A 14,824-nucleotide genomic window follows, 5' to 3' on the forward strand; every position below is an offset into this window, starting at 1 on the left:
AAGGCATTAACAGGTTTAGAAACAAAATAAACTTCCCTGTGAGTTAGAAGGAATAGTGAGGAGGACTGAAATTGAGTTTTAGGTCCCAAGACCCAAGCGAGGAACTCTGACCTTTAAGAGCACCCAAAAGCACCCCCCCCCTTGATTTGGAGACACAAGTAGAGCCAGATTCTTGTATTATTCAAGTACAAGTCCTTGGTGGAGTGCTCCCAGCTTATGCAGGGGGTCTGCCATTTCAGGAGCTGAGGAGAACAGCTGATCCTCTTATAAAAGACAAAGGCGATTCTCAGGCAAGAAACTGAGCCTAATGCTGCTTACTATGCTCCCTTCAGGATGCATCTGAAATCTCTGATGTTGGTGACCTTAACTAACATATAAAATATAAGTTTTGGTTTTGGGGCAATGACAGTCAGGTGGAGGAAGTCATAAATATGTAAAGTTATGTAACTTCTGGCAGAGAGTGAGAGAAAGGAAAATACAAATTAAAACAGGCATAAATTACCTCTGAAAATGAGTATGCAAACTCAAATTCTATAATACATGAAGAATGCAGTGCCAAAGAATGATGTTGATCCAAAATTAAAAACCACATTAGGAATTGAATCTTCTCCAAATGGGTTTAACCTTGTGGAATTTCAAAGGAAGGTTATCTAGAAGGAAATAATATCCTTTAAAATAGCAAGAAAATACAAAAGAAAAACAGGCACAAATGAAGTATGATTCGGTTATCATGAAAAAAATCAAGTAGGAATATTGTAAATGAAAACATAACTATTTCAAAAATAAGTATATGACATATACTCTAGCCAGGATACAGTCTCACCGAAAATTATGATTTGGAAGCAAATAACTAAATATATAATCCATAAATCAAAATTAAAATTTGGAAATTGCAGCTAAGAATAAGGAATATTGATCATATAAATAATATATATAAATAAAATAGGCCTCCAGAAGAACAGAATAGAGGAAATGGCAGAGAATAAATATCAGAAGAGATGATTATTGAGTGTGTTCCAGAGTGGAAGGAAGAGTACAAAAATAAACAGTACATTCCCAAAAAGGATAGACACATAATAGCAAAATATCAAAACAGCAATGATAAAGATGAATGTTTCAAAATCTAAGCAAAAAAAAAAAAGTTGTCAACAAAAGAATGAAAATGCAACTATACAGCACAGGTGACTAGTTCTCCATTGAAATCCACACACAATTCTCCCTATTTAAATATGTTGTTATGCGCACATGAATTTTCATGCAGTAATTTCTCATTAGTGGTATATAAATAAAATCAATGCAGGTTCATTCAGTACTAAGACTTTGAAGGAGTAAGTGATGCAATTTAGCCACTTATTCAAGAGGCTTAAAGAATCTGAAGCCATGAAGAAAGGATACCAGAGAGGAGAAGGAGCTTCACAGGGAGAGAACTTGGCAGAGCCCCATGAAATCCACCAGGAAAAATGAACACGATTCCAATATGGTGGACAGAATTGCTTAGGGAATGGAAAGGGATTTGAAAACACGAGGTATCTTCTTCATGTAGAATGAGGGTTGCAAAGACTTAAGTGAAGACTTAAATGTAGTCGTGCCGGGAAGAGGTGGACCACATCTGGATCAAGATGAATGAAAGCCATAGACAGAGGGATGAAAGGGGGGTCATCCTAAAGACATGACTTTTCTCTCATTAATAATGTTTGCGTCAAGCTAAAAAGATAATATTTTTGAAAGTTTTGAATTAAACAAAATACTTTGTTGAAATTAATTTCTCTGTTTCTTTTTATCTTTTTAATATAGCCACTGGGAAACAAAGTGACTTTGTAATGATCACAGCAGAAACAAGCCCCTTTCATGTTATAATTTCAAATATCAACAACACCTGCTGTTATATTTCTTTTTATTATTTATTTCTCATGGCCATGAGATTTTAAAAGACAGCATCTGCAGTAGAGATGCAGGTGGCCCCAGTGACATCCTAGTGTTCCCACTGTCTGCCTCCTCTGCTCCACACTGTGAGTCAGTCCTCTCTTCTCTGTTTTATCTCTTCTTGTATCTGCCCTTAGAGAAATGATGGCCTTGTCCTGGCTTATGTCCTCAAATGATTCTTTTTTTTCTGAATGTTCTGCAACTACTTCCACAACCTTTATTGAGATATTTATGTTTCTAATATCTTTAAGGAAGGGCACACTTGCTGGATGCAAGATTTTTGGTTTTTTTTCTTTATCACTTTGAGTATGTGGGTTCATTGCCTAAGTCTCCAAATATTTTTGTTAAGAAATATTGACTAATAATCTTATTGAAGCTCATTTATATGGGATATGTTACTCTTGTTGCTTTTAATGTTCTTTCTTTGTTATTGATCATAATGTGTCTTGGTATGGCTCTCTGAGTTTTCTTGCTTGGAGTTTATTGAGCTTCTTGGATGTTGATATTCATGTTTTGTGTCCAGTTTGGAAAATTTTCAGTCATTACTTCTTCAAATATTCTCTCTCCCCTTTCTCTCTTTCTTCTCCTTCCAGGAATCCCACAGTGTATCTGTTGATCTGCTTGACCATGACCTTCAGATCCTTTAGACTTTCTTCACTTTTCCTCCATCTTTTTTATTTCTGCTCCTCAGACATTGATAATTTCCATTGTTTTATCTTCAAGAGCACTTATTCTTTCTTCTGCTTGCTCAAATCAGCCTTTGAATATCTCTAGTAGATTCTTCATTTCAGTTACTGTACTTTACAGCTCCAGGATTTGGGGGTGTGCTGTTAAGTTTTCTATTTATTGACATTTCCATTTTGCCCATTCATTTTTTTCTCAACATTATCCATGACTTTAGTTCTTCTCTGTTGTAAAGTATAGTAGGTCTGCCTTGAGGTCTTTTTCAAAGACAATTTCTTTTTTTTAAGAGAGAGTTGAGAGAGAGAGAGAGACAGAGAGAATTTTTAATATTCATTTTTTAGTTTTTGGTGGACACAACATCTTTGTTTGTATGTGGTGCTGAGGATCGAACCCGGGCCACACACATGCCAGGCGAGCATGCTACCGCTTGAGCCACATCCCCAGCCCGAAAAGACAATTTCTTTAGTTTTATTTTTTTTCCTTTTAGTAGACCATACTTTTCTGTTTATTTGTATGGCTTCTAATATTTTGTTGTTCTTCCTGTTGCTGAAAACTGGACATTTGAATCTAATACTGTGGTGACTAAAAGGCAGATACTCCTCTTTTCCCACAGATTTCTATTTTTTTGTTGTTGTTGTTATTTGTGTGTATGTATGTGCTGTATTATATAGGATACCAGACCTCTATGCCAAGATTAGCCTGAGTTATAAACTTAAACTTTACTAAGTTTTTTTTTTTCCTGAGCTTTTCCTTGGGTAAATTGCTTTATAATTTTCTCTATATGTGCAGCTATTCTTGAATATCCTAATATTTGATATCTGGCTCTTAAATGACAAAGAAAAGAAAAATGAAGTAAAAAGGAGTAAGAGCACAAGCTCTTTAAATTCCAGCCGTCATTTAATCTCGAGGAGAAGGGACTTGCAACAGTGGGAGAGGCACCATAGCATTGGCCAGTGCCTCTTTCTTTATGCTTCTCTCATCAGAAGCAGCAATCAGCAGCCATAGCACAGATCCCCAATATTTGTAGGATTGGGGTCCCTTTTGCCCATTCTGGCTCCTGCAAGCTATGAGCAAGCTTCTCCAGGAACACATGCACAGCTGCCTGCAGTGGGGCAGCTGCTACAGTGCTGGAGCTGAAACAGACTAAAATTAACTGCATTTACTATTAAAGTCTTCCCCTGAGCATTGCAAGCTTTCAGTAGACCACAGAATTCCAAAATAAGTACATCGGTTTCTTCCAGTGTACTTCCTATGGGGGAGACATGTTCCTGGTGCTTCCTTCTTTGCCATCTTCCCAGCATCTTCCCTCCCAAATTGTCTATAATAGGCATTTTAGAACAAGATAGTAAGCGGTTTCTAATAAGAGAAATGTTGTGTATCTTTGCATCCTGAAATATCTGTTCACTGAATTCTCTAAATCATATCTTCTTTTTAATTCATGTTATTCATCTTTCTTAGGAAAAATTGCAGTTGCTTAAATTTTTCATCATTTATTCCTTTAAAAATCCTAAGTGGCTTAAATCTTAAGTCACAGCCCCTCCTCTTATACTGCTTTATTCCACTGCAAGTGATCAAACTATTAAACCAATAAAGGTAATTATACATTACTTTAAAAGGAGGAAAAACTAGACCATAAGAATGTAACACAGAGGAATTTAGTCCAGTATTGGTGGATAGCAAAGGAGTGCTCTCTGGGAAAGAGCCTTTTGAGCAAAGGTATAAATTCAATAATATCTACATTTTAAGAATGCATAGGGATTAACTATGAAAAGCAGGTTTAGGATAGATAGAATAGCAGGTGCAATGATCCCATTGCAGGTGGAAACTGGTACATTCAGGACATTGAAAATGTAGTAGGGCTATAGTAAAATATATAAAAAGTAGCAACTGGTGTAAGGGGAAGCCTTATTAGCTAAGAATGTTGGTCTCTTCCTATGTACATTCAAAACTATTGAAATATTTTAAGTGGGACAGGAAAGTCATTTACTAATATTTAGTTTCCTAGATGGAGAAATATATTACCATTTAGGTCACCCAATCGTGTAAGTGGTGATATTAATTATTCAAAGGTGACTCTGATGATGACCTTTGATGCAGGTTAAGGTAATCATTTTCCTTAATCTTTCCAAGCAAACTATACTAGTCCATTCATTGCTGTGCAATTTATATGCCCCAAAACAATGCCATTTGACAGCAGCACATAAGTAATATATCTTCTGTATCAGATTCCATTCCATTTGATATCACCTTGCAACAGGTGTTTGTTTATCACTTTCATGGGCTTGTAACATGTCAGTGCTATCAAACATTTCCCTTCAGGAGAATTTATGTTCTTCATTATCATTAACCAGTACCACCTCGATCAACACATTATCCTCATCATGTGGAAGAGAATTTATATAATTTATACTGTCAAGGTTTTGTCTTATACAAACAGAGAAAAAAATTCACACACACACATGCACACACATAATCTTTCTATTTAATTAGTAATGAAAATGATTAACATACCAGCCAGCACACATTTGGAATTAACATTATATCCTTCCTAGGCAGATGGTGGAGGCTACTTCCTGGAGACCACAGGTATAGGAGCCAACCCTATATGGACGTGCTCCTGAAGCTGGCAGGCAATGTATATCTTCTTACATGCAGTGAAAGGAACACCCTTTGAAACCCCTGACCAAGGAAAGGCTTGGCTACTGATGCACTGGGAACAGACGGACTACGGGCTCTAGTTTACCTCTTCCACAAATTCCTTAGCATCTCTCCTGTCATACTCTATCTCCTGGCCAGCTTCTACACCAAATATGATGCTGCTCACTTCCTCATCAATACTACCTCACTGCTCAGTGGGCTGCTGCCTAAGTTACCTCAATTCCACAGGATTCGTCTCTTTGGCATTAATAAATACTGAGGGATGGGGCTAAGAACAGCTCCACAGGCATGGAGAAGGTGCTGGAACAAAAAGGCTGTAACATCTTCCCCTTCTTCTCCATACTACCTTGTGTGTCTTGAAAGTCCAAGAAGTATACCACCTCTCCCCAAACTCCCAGAAAGGGGAGATTGGGAAATGGGGCTCTTGGGCCCAGCCCTGCGAGGTGTCAGAGTCTTTGAATCAGGAAAAGTAGATGGGGTTAAGAGCCAAATCAACAGGAAGGTATCCAAGTTTGGGCAGCTTCTTTGGTGATTACATTTTTTCCATATCTTCCACTCCTACCACCTTCTAGCTTCATATGTTGTGTCTTTTCCTTATAATAAAGTAGCTTTTTCAGTGGAAAAAAAAAAGATTATATCCTTCCTAAACCACCATATTTTCATTCACTCAGTCAATGATAAAGGAATTTGGGGGGATTTATAGTGTTGGTTGATGGCACCCCAGACAAATTTTGCAGCCACTTGCAATTTCCTAATAAACTAGAAGATCCCTACCTGGATAGACTGTTCATGTTTCTCTTTCTTTCCATTTGGAACTGGAATGGCTTTGCCATGACTTGCTCTGAGAGCCAGTTCAAATGATACTTCCTGTGGGTTACAAAGGTTACTACTGCAAAGTTCATCACACCTGAAACCTCAGTCAAAGGGTAGGGGACTGAAAGAAAACCTCCATGACCAACAAGTAAAACTTAGATCTGTGTCAGGGTAACAAATGGAATTGCCACAGTCAAAACCTCCCCTCTAACCATTTGTCCAGGTAAATACACAAGAGTTGGTAGCAGAGAGCTTGTGCAATTTACAGATGGAGAAACTGAATGAATCAGTAATGTGTTTTAAATCTCACACTGACAGGGATGCTAGGATTGGAATCGAGGGGTTTGACACCTAATTCATCGCTTAATTACTCATGGTCTCTGAGCTTTAATTTCTTTTTCTCTAAGACTAAAACAGTAACATTGAACCTACTGGGAACTATATAAGAAGTAATGATATGATTGTGTAAGAGCCCCAGCATGGTGTGTGGTACATGGTAAGCAAACACTACATGTTGAATTCCTTCCAATAGTTATAAAATATATTCAATACCCCACATTCTTCCAGAACAGATGTGCTCAGATTTGATGCTACTTGCTTCCATTATAGGAAATTTGAAAAAGAAATCAAGTGGTTATATTTTAAGGGGAAAAAGACATTTTTGAGGAGAAATGATAAAGATTGGAGGAAGGAGAAATTAAGTAGTAAAAACATTTATGTGAAAACCATGTACTTTCAGAAGCCCCCGCTCAGGTGTTGGTGGGTTTTACTGATCAAAGTAGAAAATGTAAACATGTTTAAAAACACATTTGATTCCATCACCAATGTCACCAAACCAAATTAAAAGGTGGGAAATGCTGGCATAAGGGTATGAATGGTGAAACGTGCACTGGGTAATTATAAATGTACAAAGTGTCAAAATGACACTGGAAAGGGTGTTAGGTCAGTGGAAAGGCTCCAGTAATTGCATATCCCCTGGGATCCTGTGTAAAATATGCGTATTCACACATGCACTTTCTAGGGACATGATCTATATACATCATCAGATTCTCAGATAAACAAAAGACCCCCCCAAAAAAATTCATAACCATTAACTTAGAGCAATCTTGTCCTTTAGCACTGATTGTTTCCAATAGAAGGAACATGAACACATGGGGCACACACATATCACTCTCTTCTTAGTATCTGGTATGGTCTGAAGCCTGAAAGAACTTTTGAGGTCCCACCTATAATCTTCCGGTCTTCACAGAATGCTCCTGACGTGGAGAACCGAAAGCAGTGAGAAGAAACAATTAAAGACAGTGCTACCTGTTGGCATTTTAGCATGAAAAGCATCAAGATGAGCGTAATGTACACATTTTGAGTATAGATCACACGATTCTCTGTAATCTATTAGAGGGTGACTCTTGAAGAAATCCTGAAGAAATGGTTTTATAAGGAATCAATCATCAGGAGTTATAATCAAAATCAATAGGGGACCTCAAAAGAATTCTCAACTGAAGTTCTGTGGCAGCTCTTCCATATCTCCTTCTAGAACATGGAGTGACTTCATTTTCCTCTCTTGCCTGTTTCCTCACCTAGAAAATTCAGTCATGGGCCAGATGATCTCTAATGTGCTGCCTGATTGCCTCCACAACTTATGGAGGGGCCACTTTGCTATATTCCCATCAAGAATTCAGAACTCTGTCCTCCCCAGTCTTCATGGGAGCTCAACAAGGCAGCATCCTCCTCCTATGCTCTAGTTCAGAAATTCTGTCATCTGATTTATATAAGCTACCAGACCCTGATGGCAGAACTGGAACAAGGACCTGTGATGCCTGACTCTTTCCTCTATACCAGTTGTCTCTAAACTCAGGGGAAAAAGTGATTTACAGAATGTACATCACAGTACGTGAGTACAGATGGTCTCCAACTTATGGTTTGACTTAAGATTTTCCAACTTGATGATGGTGCAAAAGCAATGTGCATGCAGTAGAAACCATCCTTTGAATAATTTTCTCTTCTGATGCTGGGCTTCCAGGGAGCCACAGCCAGCATCAGCCACAGGATTGTGAGAGTAAACAATGATGCTCTACAGCAGTCTAGGTTGCTAGTGTTTGGGGACACAGGTATTCAACAAATTACTTGAGATGCTCAAAACTTTATTATAAAAATAGGATTTGCATAAGTTGATTTTTCCCAGTTGTAGGCAGCTGCAAGTATTCCAGGCACATTTGAGATAGGCTGCACTAACTTAAGATATTTGGTATGTTTCATGAATTAAATATATTTTCATTTACAATACTTTCAACTTATCAGTGCATGATCCCATAAGTAAAGAAGACCTATATTTTACTTGTAAATTACGCACATACACAATTAGTAAGAGGTATGTACATATGTACAAACAGTAATATTTCCACATACATATGTATATTTCTCATGTAAATACATGCATTTATGTGCAAATATCCTATGTATATCACAAAATATACACAGAAATTTGAATGCAATACTAAAATGGCAATTTATTGATGCTAAAAATTTTACTCTTCTTAGAAGCAATTTTTGCTAATATTCTAGGGAGCATGATTTGCTTGAATACATATTATATTTTTTGAAATTTTTCGTTAAATACTTTGTGAATTTAGCAACATGTAGGTCTGCATCCAAATTCTGCCTGTTTCCCAGTGTGCAGTTAGTGCTGTTATAAACCAGGTTGCTCCTGAAACCTTTGGTTTTAAGTACCTTCTATCAAATATACACATTTATTAAAATTCAGTTTATAAATTTCTCTCTTCCCAGATGTCAGCCAATCTAGTTATGAATCAGAAGGTTCTGCATTTTTATATTTTTAACAAATGGGTTCAAAACCTCTGAAATACTTTTGTTTAAAATTTTCAAACTGGCTAGAAATTTGTTTCCAAGCTTTTAAGCATGAAAATATGAAAATCTCCCTAAGTGATTCACTTCAATCATTTTCCTCAGAAATGTCACATTAGAAACATTCCCCAAAATCCATTTTCAAAATGCTCTTTCAGTAGTATAAGATCCTTTCAAAAAGGCCATTATTTATTTCCACTGTTAAGTTACATTTACCAAAAAGGGTAGATTGTGTGCATTTATTACTGTGAGCTAGCACACTCCGACAGCTACTTGTCGGCACCAGAAAGGTCAACAATTTGGAGCACTTGACTTTTGAAAAAAAAAAAAAAAACACATATCTTTCCATTTCACAACTCTTCTAATACTTTGCCACAGCAGACCTGTGTATAATAGAAAAGATCTTGACAGGCATGTTTGGCTTCTCACAAAGGATGTTTTCTACTCTACTATTTCAGAGGATGGAATTGGTTAAGAGCACCTCCCTGGCACAAAGGAACTGAACCATACCCCAGTGTGGAGAAGCCAGCAGAGGAGGGATGGGCAGACCCTGGGGAATGAGAGGCAAGTCAGAAACCATCCTGCCACAGGACCATCTGTCCGATTTGCAGACCAAATGTTAGTTTGAAACATTTAATATTATCCAAAGATGGATTTTTTAAAATATATTTTTTCCCAGATGACATGCATCTTTATTAAAAGAAACAGAAGTAAACAGTACATTCATTAAACTTTCAAATACACAAAATAAGGAAGCTTTAAACATGCCAGTAAGGAAAGAAAGAACAAAGTGGATTTTTTCTTTTATAAGTGCATTATAGTTATACATAACTATATATTTGTTGAGTTTATTTCAACAAAACCATACATGCATGGGATTTGATTTAGTCCATTTCAGAACTCGGGGCTCCTCTTCTCCCTCTTCCCCTCCCTCCCCCTGTTCTCCTTCCTCTACTTTACTGGTCAGCCTTTCACTCGTATATTTATTTATTTATTATTTTTATTTAATTAATGTATTTTAATTAATATAACAGCAGAATGCATTTTGATTCATTGTACACAATTGCAGCACAACTTTTCATTTCTCTGTACACGATCTAGCGTCGCACCATGTGTGCAGTTATTCGTGTACCTAGGGTAATAAGTCCATCCCATTCCACCATCTTTTCTGCCCCCATACCCCCTCCCCTCTTCTCCTTCTTCTTTGCCCAATCAAATTTGGTTCCTCTATTCTCTCTCCACCCCCAATTATGGAGCACCATTCATTTATCAGAGGGAACATTCGGCCTTTGGTTTTTTGGGATCAGCTTGCTTTGCTTAGCATGAAATTCTCCAACGCCACCCATTTACCTGCAAATCCCATAATTTTATTCTCTTTTAATGCTGAGTAATATTCCATTGTGTATATTTATTATTTGGTGCTTTTTACATATGCATAATGGTGGAATTTGCTATGGTAGATTTATACATGCACATAGTGTGATTTTGTTAAATTCATTCCACCTTTTCTCACCTTTCTCATACCTTTTCCCTTCCTCTCAGTCTCCTTCTTCTACTCTATTTATTTTCCCTATATTTTTATGTTATCCAACTCCTTATCCCTTTTCTTCCTCATTTTGCTGTAGCTTCCATATGTGAAAGAAAACATTCAACCCTTAATTTTCTGAGTCTGGGCTTATTTCATTTAGCGTGATGTTCTCTAGCTCTATCCATTTACTTGGCAAATGCTATAATTTCATTCTTATCTATGACTGAGTAAAACTCCATTGTATGAATATATACAACATTTTCTTGATCCATTCATCTATTGACGGGCATCTGGGCTATTTCCATAACTTGGCTATTGTGAATTATGCTGATATAAAAATTGATGTGGCTATATCCCTCCAGTATTTCTGATTTTAATTCTTTTGGATAAATACCAAGGAGTGGGTCATATGGCTCCATTCTCAGTTTTCTGAGGAATCTCCAATCTGCTCTTAGAGCACTTGCACTAATTTGCAGTCCCACCCATAAGATGAGTGTACCCCTTGCCCCACATTCTCACCAGCATCTATTAGCAGTAGTAGGAGTAGTGGTAGTAGTAGTATTCTTGATAATTGCTATACTGACTGGAGTGAGATAAAAATTTTAGTGTAATTTTTATATGCATTTTTCTGATTTCTATAGATATTGAACATTTTTTCATATAGATAAGGCCCTTTTTGTTTCTTCTTCTGAGAGATGTCTGTTTAGTTCTTTTATTCATTTAATGATTGGGCTCTTTGGGTTTTTGCTGCTAAGCTTTTTGAGTACTTTATATATTCTGTGTATTAATTCCCTATCAGAGGAGAAACTGGCAAAGATTTTCTCCCCTTCTGTAGTCCTCTCTTCATGCTCATAATCATTTCCTCTGCTGTGCAGAAGCTGTTTAATTTGATGGCACCCCACTTATTGATTGCTGGCTTTACTTTTTGAGCTTTCAGGGTCTTGTTAAGGAAGTGTGTGTCTGCACCATTATGGTGGAATGTTGACCCTGTGTTTTCTTCTATCATTTTCAATGTTGCTCTTCTAATTCTTAAGTCTTTAATCTACTTTGAGTTTTGAGCAAGGTGAGAGATAGGGATCTAGTTTCATTCTTCTACATATTCACATCTAGTTTCCCCAGCATCATCTGTTTAAAAGTCTGTCTTTTCTCCAACATATTTTTTGCCTCCCGTTTTGTCAAGTGTCAGATGGCTGTAAGTATGTGGGTGGGTGTCTGTATTCATATCTATTTTGATGCCAACTACGCCGTTTCTGTTACTACCTCTGTAGTATAATTTGAGATTGTGTATTGTGATGCCTCCTGCATCACTGTTCTTGTTCAGGATTGCTTTGACTATTTTGTTTCTCTTATTTATACAAATGGATTTTAGGATAGTTTTTTCTAGTTCTGTGAAGAACACAATTGGTATTTTGATGCATTGAATCTGTATGGTGCTTTTAGTAGTGTGGCCATTTTGAAAAATATTAATTCTGCCTATCTAAGAACATGAGAGTTTTTTCCAATCTTCTAAGGTCTTCTTCAATTTCTTTTTCCAGTGTTCTCTTATTTTCATTATAGAGATCTTTCACCTTCTTGGTCAGATGATTTCCCAAGAATATTTTTGAGGTACTTGTGAATGGATAATTTTTTTCTGATTTTTTCTCTCAAAATAATTACTACTGGACTACGGGAGAGCTACTGAGTTATGGATATTAATCTTGTATTCTGCTACTTTGCTAAATTCATTTATCAGCTCTAGAAGTCTTATGGTAGAATTTTTGGGTCTTCTAGATGTAGGACCATGTCATCAACAAAGATAATTTGACTTCTTCTTTTCCTATTTGTACCCCTTTAGTTTCCTTCTAGAGTTTCAAGAACTATATAAAGTAGGAGTGTTAAGAGTGAACATCCTGTCTCATTCCTGATTTTGGAGGAAATGTTTTCAATTTTTCTCAACTCAAAATGATGTGGGCTTTGGGTTTGCCAAACAGAGCCTTTATAATATTAAGGTAAGCTCCTTCTATCCTTAGTTTTTCCAGTATTTTCAACATATAGGGGGCTGGATTTTATCTAAGGTCTTTTCTGCATCTAATGAGATAATCATGATTCTTGCCCTTAATTCTATTTATGTGGTGAATTACATTTATTTATTTGCATGTGTTAAACCAATCTTGCATCCCTGAGATGAAACCCACTTGCTCATGGTGTGTTATCTTCTTGATATATTTTTATTAGAGTTTTATGGATAGATGTAGTCTTTTGGCTTTATCCTGACATTGATGTGATTTAATGCGATTTGCTAATATTTTATTAAAAATTTTCCATCTATGTAAATCAGGGATATTGGTCTGTGGTATTCTTTTCTGGATGTGTCTTTGTCTGGTTTTGGTATCAGTGTAATGCTGGCTTCATAGATATGTTTGTGAGTGTTCCCCCCTTTCGAGTTCACTGAATAATTTGAGAAAGACTGGTGTTAGTTCTTTTTTAAAGGTCTGATAGAACTCAACTATGAATCCATCTTGTCCTGGGCTCTTTTTTGTTGGAAGGTATTTAATCAATATTTCAATTTCATTACTTGATATTGGTCTATTTAGGTCTTCTTTCTGGTTCAATTTGGGCAGTAATATGTGTCTAGAAATTTGTCAATGTCTTGTAGGCTTTCCAGTTATTAGAAGGTAAATTTTCAAAATAGTTTGTAATGATCCTCTGGATTTCAGAGGTGTCTTTAGTGATATCACCTTTTCATCTCTAATTTTGTTCACGTGAGTCTCTCTCTCTCTCTCTCTCTCTCTCTCTCTCTCTCTCTCTCTCTGTCTCTCTCATTGGTTTGGCTAAAGGTTTGTCAATCTTTATCTTTTTGAAGAACGAAGTCTGTTGCATTGATCCTGTGTGTTGTTTTTTATTCTTAATTTCATTAATTTCAGCTCTTCTACTATTAATAATTTCCTATCTTCTACTGATTTTGAATTAGTTTGTTCTTCCTCTTCTAAGGCATTGAGTTAGACCATTAGATTATTTATTTGGGGGTTTTCTATTTTTTTTAACGTAGGCATTTAATACTATACTTTTTCCTCTTAGAACTGCCTTCATACTATCCCAAAGATTGTAATATATTGCATCTCTGTTTTCATCTGTTTCTGAGAAATTCTTGACTTCTTCTCTCATTTCTTCTATGATCATACTTCATGTAAAAAATTGTTGTTCAGAAACCAGCTGGAGTGGCAGGGGTTACCACTGTGGTACCCAAAGCAGCAACCTGGAGGGAATATGGGATGATACTGTCTGTGAGAAGTAAGCAACAGTATGAAAAGCACTTTTCTGACAAATTTGAAACATGCCTGAATATAAACTAGTTGTTCTTGGTTCAGAAGGGGTTGGAACGTCTGCTCTGCCTGTACAGTGTGTTCATTGAATTTTTGCTGAAAAATATCCTATGAGAAATTCTTACAGAAAGCAAGTTGAAATAGATACACAACAATGTATTCTTGTAATCTTGGATACTGCGGGAACCAAATAATTCACAGCAAGGAGGAATTTGTACATGAAAAATAGACAGGCTTTGCTTTAGTTTATTTCATCATAGCATAGTCCACCTTTAATGATTTATAAGACCTAAGAAAACAGATTCTTAAAGAAACTGATGACATTCCCATGATTCTGGTTAGTAATAAGTGTGACTTGGAAGATGAAAGAGTTGTAGGAAAGGAACAAGGTCAAAAATCTATCAAGACAGTGGATCAACTGTGCATTCTTAGAATCTTCTGCAAAATAAAAAATAAATGTTAATGAAATATTTTATGGCCTAGTGCAGCAAATTAACAGAAAGTCTCCAGTGCCTGGTGAAGCCCACAAAAAGTCATGATGTCAGCTGCTTCCATCTAATAAATGCACTGTAGCTCTGAGTCAGGTATGAAGAACTATTGCCCAAGTCAAAAGCACCAGCATTTCAACTTTGTTAAACCTACTGACATCTTTTTTTATTGATTTTATTTTTTTAAAAACATGACAGTGGAATGCATTACAATTCTTATTACACATATAGAGTACAATTTTCCATATCTTTGTATATAAAGTATGTTCATGCCAATTCATGCCTTTATACATGTACTTTTTTTGCATTACAATTCTTATTACACATGCATACTACAATTTTTCATATCTCTGTATGTTGACACCCAATTTGAGTCTTCATACATGCACTTTGGATAATGGGGTCCATCATATTCCACCATCCTTGCTAATCCCCTGCCCCCTCCCTTTCCCTCCCAACTTTCTTCCCTATCTATAATTCATCTAATCCTCCCATGCTCCCCCTCCCAACCCCACTATGAGTCACCCTCCTTATATCAGAGAAAACATTTGCCATTTTTGGGGGGT

The 14,824-nt window shown here is 36.5% G+C and overlaps 1 pseudogene; it reads left to right on the plus strand.

The window, feature by feature from the left end:
• The first annotated feature begins 13,781 nt into the window (after nt 1-13,781).
• On the plus strand, nt 13,782-14,360 carry LOC143379583 (ras-related protein Rap-1b-like; annotated as a pseudogene).
• The last annotated feature ends 464 nt before the right edge of the window (nt 14,361-14,824 follow it).

Source organism: Callospermophilus lateralis, chromosome 13 (assembly GCF_048772815.1).
Source record: "Callospermophilus lateralis isolate mCalLat2 chromosome 13, mCalLat2.hap1, whole genome shotgun sequence".
In the NCBI taxonomy this organism is placed as follows: Eukaryota; Metazoa; Chordata; class Mammalia; order Rodentia; family Sciuridae; genus Callospermophilus; species Callospermophilus lateralis.